General features: G+C 33.8%; 1 long non-coding RNA gene across 1 annotated transcript; it reads right to left on the bottom strand.

Annotated features, from left to right (window-relative positions):
- Nucleotides 1-7203: 7203 nt before the first annotated feature.
- LOC134699990 (uncharacterized) lies at nt 7204-9441 on the bottom strand. Its single transcript, XR_010103721.1, has 3 exons — nt 9247-9441; nt 8179-8266; nt 7204-7553 (listed from the first exon to the last, which is right to left on the bottom strand). It is a non-coding gene; the product is annotated as an uncharacterized LOC134699990 (long non-coding RNA).
- Between the last annotated feature and the right edge of the window lie 2636 nt (nt 9442-12077).

Raw genomic sequence — 12077 nt, 5'->3', positions numbered from 1 at the left:
ATCGGATGCATGACAGAAAAATATTTTTGTAGCTTAATCTTTACAAGATTTGAGGGATGGGTGTAACATATTAATTCGGTCATAAAATATGTTTGTAGCTACAACTACATGAAGTTGGAATAAAAGTTTAACTCATTTATAGATGTTCGATTAATTGTATGAATTTTTATAAATTAATTTGTATGATTTCAAGATAACTATGGTTTTGATTTGCTTTGAAATCTTTTTTCGTCTCTCTCATTGAGTATATATATATATATACAACTCGTCTAAACATCAACCCAACAATGATATATCTTCACAATGTTTGGCTATTTGAAACATTATGATCACATGTGTATATATTCTGACAGACATTTCAACATACATGTAATATACATAAGAGGGTTGAGATCTCACAAACATGTTTAACCCCGCCACATTTTTGCGCCTGTCCCAAGTCAGGAGCCTCTGGTCTCTGTTAGTCTTGTATCATATATTTTAATATTCGTTTCTTGTGTACAATTTGGAAATTAGTATGGCGTTCATTAACACTGTACTAGTATATATTTGTTTACGGGCCAGCTGACGGACGCACCTGGGGTGCGGGAATTTCTCGCTACATAAAAAGACCTGTTGGTGACCTTCTGTTGTTGTTTTTTTCTATGGTCGGGTTGTTGTCTCTTTGACACATTCCCCATTCCCATTCTCAATTTTATAAGGTACATGTATATTTATAGATTTTAACAAGGCTAAGCAAGTATATAAGCTGATGATACTAAAAAGGCATACATGTAACTCTATTTTTTATCAAAGACAATGGCACGTCTCTATTTGAATTACATGACTTTCAATGTACATTTATATCTTTTGAAAGGTTTTTAAAATCATAAATTCAGAAAATGAAGACAATATACATATATATACAATATATACCTTTATATGTGAAGGAACATGGATGGCTGTTGTATTCCCTTATCTTTGAGCATCTGTTTCTGCTCGTCTTAACTTACACTGTTATTATAACAACATTACAAAAAGACGCGGGACATGACCAGATAATAAATATAATTTTTCATACGTACAAATCAAGTTGATCGAGTTACCTGGACTCATAATATTCACATATTAGTATAACCCTTAATATATATTTCTCAAAGTATTGCCTAAATAGTGAGCATAGGTACTTGGGTACAGGACATTTTTTTACCCTACCCTTTTTTCCTAAATCTGTTATATTTTCGTTTTCTATTATTTATTTTTTTCGCGTCTGTCTAGATCTGTACGTCATTAGAACATAAATACACTACAAATTACTTGGTTTTGCTATTTACTATTAATTCCAAGTTTACTATCCACAGCGGTCACGGATATATTACTTAAGAGACGGTAAATTTTAAAATAGAAAACGAAAAAATAACGGATATTGGGAAAAAAGGGGGAAGGTAAAAAAAATGGTGACATCCTATTAGTCCAACAACCATTATTCCGACAGCCCATTACTCCGACAACACACTATTCTGACAATATGCGTTTTTCGTAGTGTATGGATAATTTTTTCTCTAAAAAAAACAACTCCGCTCTCTGATATTTGTCCTTAACCTCGCCCTCTTTCGTTTTGCGTGTCTAGTTAATTTATTTATCTTTATATTTCGTTGTTTGTGTGTCTACTATCAGTCTGTGCTGTTCTAGCTCGCTATTTCTTGCATGCGTGTCTTGATCTACCTTCTTTTCACTAGATCTTTGAATCCCCCTTTTCGCGTATCAGTGGAGTGAGGTTCTCCCACTATGAACTACATAAATATATAATATATCGGAGTTGGAAAACACTACCCGCCCTCTTTGGTCGCAACACTTTCTCTACTTGTATCACTCATCTGAGTTTTATTTAAATTTAGTTTGTCGCAGAAATAATGGGATGAAGAAGCGTCAGTCAAAATAAGAAAAACAAAGAGACAAATACGTACCCAGATCCTAAAAAATAAGAAGACAAATAGGACGAAATATGTGCTCAGAAAAGATGAGCAATTTCTATCATGTGACTTTGTCAATCATGAATACGGTATCATGTTCGGGAATGTGAATCTACGAAATACGGAGACAGTACATAGCACTTCTAATAGCGATCGTTCAGACATAATCCGAGAGATGACACTGGAATCGGCGAAGCAATTTGATAAACACTTAAATAAATATACATACTAAGTTGTAAATATGGTGAAACTGATCCTCAAAATAAGTTTAAAATGCCCTGGTATGGAATACATTTGTGTTAAATTGATCATATTTCTTAATTTACTTATTTTAATCAGTTTTAAATATTGTATTCTGCATTAATGATAACATATATAATAATAAATATTAAAATTTGTTTGCCGGGCATTAATTTACCGTAATTTACCAATTATGGATTCGGTAACTTCCGCTTAAAAACGTAGTTTACCGAATGATCTCATCATGCAACAAAAAACGTATAATGTTGTGAGCACTTCATATAATGTTGTGAGCACTCCATATAATGTTTTGACCACTTCATATAATGTTGTGACCACTGCATATAATGTTTGGACCACTGCGTATAATGTTGTGAGCTCTTAGTATAATGTTTTAATATAATGTTGTGAGCACTGCATATAATGGTGTGAGCACTGCATATACTGCTGTGAACACTGCATATAATGTTGTGAGCACTGCATATAATGTTTTGAGCACTTAATATGATATTGTGAGCACTTGATATAATGTTGTGAGCACTTAATATAATGTTGTGAGCACTGCATATAATGTTGTGAGCACTGCATATAATGATGCGAGCACTGCGTATAATGGTGTGAGCACTGCATATAATGGTGTGAGCACTTACTATAATGTTGTGAGCACTTTATATAATGTTGTGAGCACTGCATATAATGGTGTGAGCACTGCATATAATGTTGTGAGCACTTAACATAATGCTTATCATTAACATAAGGCAGTCATGGCGTTCCACATCTTTTTTCACAGTTTAGTAGACATTTTTGGAATTTAAACCACTTTACATATTGACTTTCACTTTCAATAAAACAGATGAACTGTTTCAAAATATGTTTGTATATAATTACCATTCCACCTGACTTTTTAGTTGCACCCTTTCTATTCTTTTTTACATATGAAAAACCATCAGGAAGATCAATTATATCTAAATCATCTAATTTAGTTTCAACAAAAACTAACCAGGCTCAAGCTAGCAGCCACTCGCTAGCAGCCACTACGCTAGCAGCCAGTTTTCAGATATGTCTATAACCCAATAAGTTGCATAAGATTCAAACGTACTTTAAATGTTTTTATCAATCATATAATCACAAAATAATCTGTTTTTATATATGAGTGAGCAGCCGAAGACACTATTTAATGTTTTTTTTTCTTTTCAAATTAACAATACATGTAATTTTCTGTTTCATTACTTTATTCGCTTTTCATATACCAAACAGCGTACTGCACGCAATTTTAAATAGTGTATGAAGAATAGTAAATAACTATACACTTATTTAAATGCTGGCAAAATTGTTGCAACATGACATCGACTTTTCCATAAGAAAACAATTTTATGATTTTGTAAGAAATAGCTTTCTATAGTCTCGGCATCCTGTCTAGCAGTTCCAAAAAAAGTATCAATAGTTTTGAATTACAAGAATAGAAAATTGCACTCGTGCTTTGCAATTTTTTTGTCAAACAAATTTGTTTTGACAAAAGATTCTACTTCTGAACAAGCGGAATGCACTCACATTTGATTATACGAAAGGTTTATTTGTTGTACTAAATGTATGGTGTGCACGGGAAATATAAATTAGCAATTTATAGAAGTAATCTACCTTTGGACCTATGGTGAAATTTTCCAACCTGGACCTTTTGACCCATTGGACCTTAGACCCTTACCTATCATTTGCACCTAGTGGGTAAAAAAGTATTGCCGTAGGGAATTTTTGACCGACTTTTGAAAATTTGGGGTAGGCATGTTTGACCCTTAAGACCTAAGTTCGGACCTATGGTGAAGACAAACTATGAGTTGTCCCACCTGGACCTTTTGGCCCATGGGACCCTAGCCCATTACCTACCATTTCCACCTAGTGGCTAAAAAAAATATTGCCGTAGGAAATTTTTCACACCCTTTTAAAAATTGAGGTAAGGCATTTTTTTTAATTCTAACTTTGGACCCATGATGATGACAAACCATGAGTTGTCCCACCTGGACCTTTTGACCCATTGGAACTTAGACCCTTACCTATAATTTGCACCTAGTTGGTAAAAAAGTATTGCCGTAGGGAATTTTTGACCGACTTTTGAAAATTTGGGGTACATGTAGGCATGTTTGACCCTTAAGACCTAAGTTCGGACCCATGGTGAGTACAAACCATGAGTTGTCCCACCTGGACCTTTTGACTAATTGGACCTTAGACCCTTACCTATAATTTGCACCTAGTGGGTAAAAAAGTATTGCCGTAGGGAATTTTTGACCGACTTTTGAAAATTTGGGGTAGGCATGTTTGACCCTTAAGACCTAAGTTCGGACCTATGGTGAAGACAAACTATGAGTTGTCCCACCTGGAACTTTTGACTAATTTGACCTTAGACCTTTACCTATCATTTGCACCTAGTGGGTAAAAAAAGTATTGCCGTACGGAATTTTTGACCGACTTTTGAAAATTTGGGGTAGGCATGTTTGACCCTTAAGACCTAAGTTCGGACCTATGGTGAAGACAAACTATGAGTTGTCCCACCTGAACCTTTTGGCCCATTGGACCCTTGCCCATTACCTACCATTTCCACCTAGTGGCTAAACAAGTATTGCCGTAGGAAATTTTTCACACCCTTTTAAAAATTGAGGTAAGGCAATTTTTTAAATTCTAACTTTGGACCCATGATGAGGACAAACCATGAGTTGTCCCACCTGGACCTTTTGACCCATTGGACCTTAGACCCTTACCTATCATTTGCACATAGTGGGTAAAAAAGTATTGCCGTAGGGAATTTTTGACCGACTTTTGAAAATTTGGGGTAGGCATGTTTATCCCTTAAGACCTAAGTTCGGACCTATGGTGAAGACAACTATGAGTTGTCCCACCTGAACCTTTTGGCCCATTGGACCCTTGCCCATTACCTACCATTTCCACCTAGTGGCTAATAAAGTATTGCCGTAGGAAATTTTTCACACCCTTTTAAAAATTGAGGTAAGGCAATTTTTTAAATTCTAACTTTGGACCCATGATGAGGACAAACCATGAGTTGTCCCACCTGGAACTTTTGACCCATTGGACCCTAGCCCATTACCTACCATTTTCACCTAGTGGCCTAAAAAAGTATTGCCATAGGAAATTTTTCACACCCTTTTAAAAATTGAGGTAAGGAAAATAAAATAGTTAGATATATAACATGATTTTAATTTGCTCAAATGCACTAGATCTTTATCGCATATAATATACATGCGTTTCAAAAATTGCCAAGTTCTATAAAAGCTCGTGGCATGTAAGTTACGTGTGGTCCTTTGCAACTATTTACAAAACTTTATGTATTCCTGTATATTTACCGTTTCTCTTTTTTCTGTTTTACTATAATAATTCTTTATTCCGTAAGAAAATATACAGCTCATAGGATCAAGGAGGTTATAAAACACTGTGCGGGACAAATTTGCCATTCCGGTACCGGCAAATCTGACTTTGTCGGTTTACAAGATATCAAAAAAAAAATTTGCCCAGTGATAGATTATTGAAAAATAAAAAAAATGCCATATGTCCCAACTTGTCACTGTTGTCACTCTTGTCACTGCAGCTGATTAAAAGTACATTTCCCATGGGAAATTTGATAATTCCCATGGGAATATTAGAATTTCCCATGGGAACATTGAAAGTTCCCATGGGAAAAATTCCTTTTCCCATGGGAAGTTTAGAGTTCCCATAGGAACTTTAAAGTTCCCATGGGAAAAGATGAATACAAAAAGTTCCCATGGGAATTAATTCTTCCCATGGGAACAAACTTTTTTCCCATGGGAACATTTTTTCTTGCCATGGGAACAATATTTCTTCCCATGGGAACAAATCTTCTTCCCATGGGAACAATTTTTCTTCCCATGGGAACAATTTTTTTTCACATAGGAACAATTTTTCTTCCCATGGGAACATATTATATTACAATACGAACATTATGTTCCATTTAAATTTTTTTCTTCATAAAAATTACAATTTGTTGCAAATACTTGATATACGAGAATAAAAGAGAATACACTTCTGCCTTAGCTGGATGGAAAGCTGTAGGGCATAACACATTTTTGGAACCTTATAAAACATCTCAGAAAAGCAGATTTGTCTCGGGGACAAGTTTGCAATTCCGCTGAGAGCAAAAGTTGTTCGCCTTAATTTTTGGAGTTAAGTCAAAATGAAGTTGATAACTTGGTTGGTATTGGTTCCCTGATATTTGTCCAAAAATATTTTGGCTCTAGCACCACTGTTGAAAAAGTTATGCCCCTTTTTTCAACAATTTCCTTAAAGGAAAAGTAGTTTTCCTCAAGGGAAATCAAATTTCCTTAAAGGAAAAAGATTTTTCCTCAAAGGGAAATTGTTTTTTTCCTCGAGGGAAATTGTTTTTTCAAGGGAAAAAGATTTCCTTTAAGACAACAAATTTCCTCTAAGGAAATCATTGTTCTTCCTATTTCCTGTAAGGAAGTATCTGAACATCAAATTTCCCTTAAGGAAATGTTTTCCCTTATTTTTACTTGTTAAACATTTCTTCGCTATACCATGTATACATATAAACAGTATGAATATATATAATTATTACAAGACTATAGTTGATGCAAATGATATTCAAAACTTTCATAAATGTTTGACTCAACATTTTTTAATAACATTGAAAATTGATAAAGTCTGACTGTTTAGATCTAGGTATTGTTCATACTTTTTATAAAATTTAACTTTGATTTATAATTTTTTTTTGTAGCAAATGATTCTGTTTTCTTTGTAATTGTTTCAATGCAATACATTAATAAGCAACCAATTTGAATGTCATACCATTTGTGGTGTTCTAAAGAATTTGTTTATATGTTTGCAGATTAAATAATAAAATAAACACTTTTCGTGTTATTTTAAATTAAAATTTTCTTCTGTTTCAACTTGTGTACAGTTATTCAATCCACTACGTAAGAATTTTCCTTCAATTCTAAGAGAAAACATTTTTGCAAATAGTTCTTCAAGATCTTCTTCCGTATATTTGATATGAGGGAGCGATGTAAATGAGTGGATAAAACTGGTGTTCCTTTTTCAACAACAAAATAGTATTTGTTCTGCATTCTCCTTTCTTTCGATGAATATATATAATATGTTGTTGCTTTTATGCAATAGTGTTTTTGTGTATCTATGATAGAACTCCATTTTGTTTATGGGCATTATCATGTGATAATGATGAAATTTCCTGTTTCTTTTTTGCAGGAAAGTACACATTCCAGTTCAAATTAATCCAATTATGCACTTTGTAAATAAATTTCAACTTTAAGTTTCCTCTTCAGTAATGACCTATTGATCATGAAAACCAAGATGTCTGATCACCTATAAATACACAAAATAAACAAATAAAATGTTATAAATGGAGAGAGAAACAGCAATAAATGTTTTTCATATGTATCTTTCTTTATTAAAATACATTAAGTAAACTTGAACCTCGCGAAAAATGATTAGCTGTGATGTAGACTAGAAAGTATTAAAAATGCAAAATAAAGTATTCGCAAAAAAATAAGTTGATTTACATTAGTCCCAGTCTGTGTTTGCAGGAAATTAACATCATTGGTTGCCATATTCCTATTGTGCCTGTCCAAAGTTCAGAGCCTGTAGTTTTTGTAAGTTTAGTCTGACACTAAAATTTAGTGGTTGTTGTTGTTGTTTCATATCGGTCATATTTATTTTTTGTGATTTATTTTGTAATAAACTAGGCAATTAGTTTTACAGTTTGGATTGTTTCAATTTTTCATCTTTGGGTCTTTTATAGCTGCCTACTTTGACTATAGGGTATGGATTTTCTCATTATTGAAGGTCGTCACAGGCCTACAATTGCTTTCTCAAAGCCATGATAGTTTTCATATTTAATACACCACATCTTTTTAATTTTTATAGTAATCATGATTATCATTCTTCAAGTTCAACAACTTAAAAAAAAAAAAAAAAAAAGTGGTCTTACCATTTAGGTTTAGTTTGCTTCTGCAAATTTTTAATTGCCTATCATTTCTGCTGTTTATAATTTCTCTGTATCTTCTATAGTTCTTGTCCTATACATAAAAGAGTAAAATTTATTATTGAATGGCATCTTGCATCAATATTATTTTTGCTGTTTAATGTACATGATGTATATTAATGTGTATTTAATAAGAAGAGTGCACACGTTGAAATGTCTCGCCTTCTTTTACTAATCATTGACAATATGTTGATAGTCCTAAGTATAAAGCTTTATCACAACTGTCACATAAACTTAACATTAACATTAACCAAGATAAATAAATAAAGACTAATGAACCATGAGAATGAGGTCAATGTCAGATGAACCATGCCAGGCAGACATTTACAGCTAACAAGGCTTCAATATAACAATTATAGTTGACCTATTACTTATAGTTTAAGAAAAATAGTCCAAATCACTAAAACACTGATCCATAAACCATGAAAATGAGATCAAGGTCAAATAAAACCTGCACCACTGACATATAGATCATACCAAGTTCAAAAACACCAATGTGTTCGATATTAATTTTAAGACATGTATAAATGTTCCAGACCATAACAGTATTTGGATCTTACGTTTACGGTCCAGAACTTACAGTCCCACCATATGTGTACAGTCGGACCATTTAAGTATACTTGAACTGTCTGGTACCAGCTCGACCAAACCTGTGTTTTTATTTTCACTGCAATTAAACTTTTTGTATTAATCTATTAAAGATTTCAGTTATGTTGATCTGTACTGTACATTTGTTTCTAATAAACTTGACCAACTTCTTAAAATTGGGCAGACTGTATGCGTACAGTCCAAATACTTGTATGTTCTGGAACATAAACATGATTAACAAGTATTTGGCAGGATGTCATGCTAAAATCCCATTAATATTAGTACTAAATTTTGAGTATATATACATGTAAATCCACAAGTTACTTACTGAAATTCATGGCGAACACTCACCAAAAACTTACAATTTAGAGGAAAGACTGGACAGATGAATGCACTTACACTATCAAAACAGAGCATAAAACTTACCAAAAAACAAGATGTTTTACATTTATCCAGGAGCAGGATAATTGAAAAGTTTTTTTTTTCTTTCTCTGCCGTCCATTATATAACCTTTGAATTCATTCATGCAAAATATGAAAATCTGCAAAGGTAAGACCTTGAACCTCAGCTTATCCACATTTTGAATTTTGAACTGCGTACTTGTCATTTTCATCTTGCTGACAACCTAAACATAAAAAAATGATAAAAACATAATTCTAGATTGACTTTGTGTTTTTTTTTTGTTGGTACAAACAATTTTCCCAACTTTAAAACGAAAACATCATCACCAAAAAAGAGGTCATACTAACCTCCGAAATATTTAAACAACAAACCGAAATTATTACTTGATTGAAGATCTTGTCGTAAATCAATGGCATAGATACTCTTATGTTTGAAAACTTGATGCCTATTGCATACTTATATTCCTTTGTTCGAGAGAATGCATATTTAGATGGACTCCATGGACTTTAATGTTAAATAAGCATGATTAATTTTACAGTTTTTCAGCTCTATGTGTACATTTTGAGAGAATCTTGCAATACTGTATATTCTGATATTCAGAACTTATTGTGAGGTTTTTATTAATACAACTGAAAGCTGTATCTCATTTTCATTTCTGATACATATTTATGAGCTGAAGACCAGTGCCGAAAATTTCTCACTGCATTGAAGACCTATAGGTGACCTTCGGCCATTGTCTGCTCTTTGATTGGGTTGTTGTCTCTTTGTCAAATTCCCAGTTTCCACTTCCCATTTTATAACATGTATGCTGATTTTTCTTAAATTACAATATTCAATCATGCAATTTTGTCCATTATTGAAAATACGGTAAGCAAAAATAAATGCACAAAAAATCTAACATTGTTATATATATATATGTAAAAGGCTTTTTTTTTTTTATTCAAAACAGTTGCCTACACTGTTAATTTCCTTGTTTGATTTCATATGATTAAAGCCTTTATAGCTAGCTAGATGGTATGCCGGGGCGGATCCAGCCATTTTAAAAAGGGGGGGTTCCCAACCCAAGACAAAGGGGATGGTCCTAAATTCATTTGGTTTATTTTATTGTCTCATACAAGAATATATATGGTTTGAGGGTGGGAAACAGGAATCACGAATTTTTTAACCTACCCACTGGGGATCTCAACCATTTAAAAGTCTCTCAAACATGTGGGAGTGGGGGTGACCCCCATGGACTCTCCCTATATTTCATTTTATTTGTTTTATTGTTCTATACAAGAATATATATATATGGTTAAGGGGTGGGGATCTTGACCGTTTATAAGTTTTCAAACTACTTACTAGAGGGGGACGGACTTCCCTTTTATTTTATTTTATTAATTTTATTGTCCCCCACAAGAATATATATGGTTTAGGGGTGGGGATCTGGATCGTTCACAAGATAATAGCACATTATCAAATTGAACAGGGTGGGGTAACCCCCAAACACTTCCTTTTAATTTCATTTGATTTGTTTTATCGTCCCATTCAAGAATATATATGGTTTAGGGGTGGGGATATGGACCGTTGACAAGATAATAGCATACTCTCAAATTGAAGGGGGTGGGGATTACCTCCCATGGACTCACCCTCCCTTCTTTCTTCCCCCCAAAATACCTTTTAATAGTTCCCAATGCACAGATAGTTAACATTATTTTCCCTTGATTTACACTTTAGAATATACACTATAGAGGGAGGGTAGGGGGGCTCCTAATCCCGAAATCCCAGCTTAAAAACAACATAATCCCAACGTCCCAAAATTCGAATAAAGAATTCCCGGATCCCTAAATCCAGAGCTTAAAAACACCCAATCCCGGAGTCCCGATAAAGGTCCTATCACCCCTCACTATACAGGTGTAATTTTTTTTTAAAAAGATAATACAACTGAAGACCACAGTGGTGGGATCCAGAATTTTTCATAAGTGGGGGCCCACCGACTGCCTAAGAGGGGCCTGCTCCTGACATGCACCAGTGATTCCATGTATAATCAACCAATTTTTTCCCCCAAACAGGGGGCCCTGAACTCCTGATCCCCCCCTTTTTTCCCCCTCATTTCAATCACCCTGATATAAATTTAGTTATATCACTTACAATAGGAATGGTTTGAATTCCCCAATAACTCTTATATACCATTAATATCAACATATTTTATTTTTGATAAATGAATAGCAAAAGTTTTCTATGGGTAGAAATGGATAGTAGTCTCAGATTCACATCATGCCGGTTGCTGTGTTCAAACTGAGACTACTATAACACTATGTGTTATAGTAGTCTCAGGTTCAAAGTGCTAGGTTTTTATGAGCTCGTTGTAATGTTTGCGGACTAACTATTTAGGCCAGTGGTGGATAAAAGTGTGCGTGCATTTATCTTCTATACCTTCTTAATCAATATATTCAAATACTGACGGCAATATTGTTGTAATGTATCAATGTCTATAAATTTGAAATCACCGTGCTATTTACATGTGGGATCGAGAATTCAGGGGAAAGAAACTTGTCAATTATGTTTATGCCTAAGCCAAAATAAATGAGCCGCCGTAAAATTAACCTTGGGTAATCTTCAAATTGGTGAAAGAGGCTTTACGGGCTGACTACTAATACATGTCTTAATCTCAAAATAACTCGGCAGCGTCAAATAACAGTGCATGAAAGGCTCGTCTCGGAAGGGGGGTGTCTTTTTTTCCGCAGTCTTCTTTTTTTTAGTTATATTTTTAATAACTTACACTTTTTTCCATTATTCTCTTTTTTTTCACTATTCTTTATTCCTTTTCTCTTGTCCTTTGTTCTCTATTCTGTTAATTCACATCCATACCCTCT

The sequence above is a fragment of the Mytilus trossulus genome, unplaced genomic scaffold (assembly GCF_036588685.1).
Source record: "Mytilus trossulus isolate FHL-02 unplaced genomic scaffold, PNRI_Mtr1.1.1.hap1 h1tg000103l__unscaffolded, whole genome shotgun sequence".
NCBI classification, from domain to species: domain Eukaryota; kingdom Metazoa; phylum Mollusca; class Bivalvia; order Mytilida; family Mytilidae; genus Mytilus; species Mytilus trossulus.
Note: the sequence above shows the minus strand (reverse complement) of the source record. Positions and strands in the feature narration are given on the sequence as shown.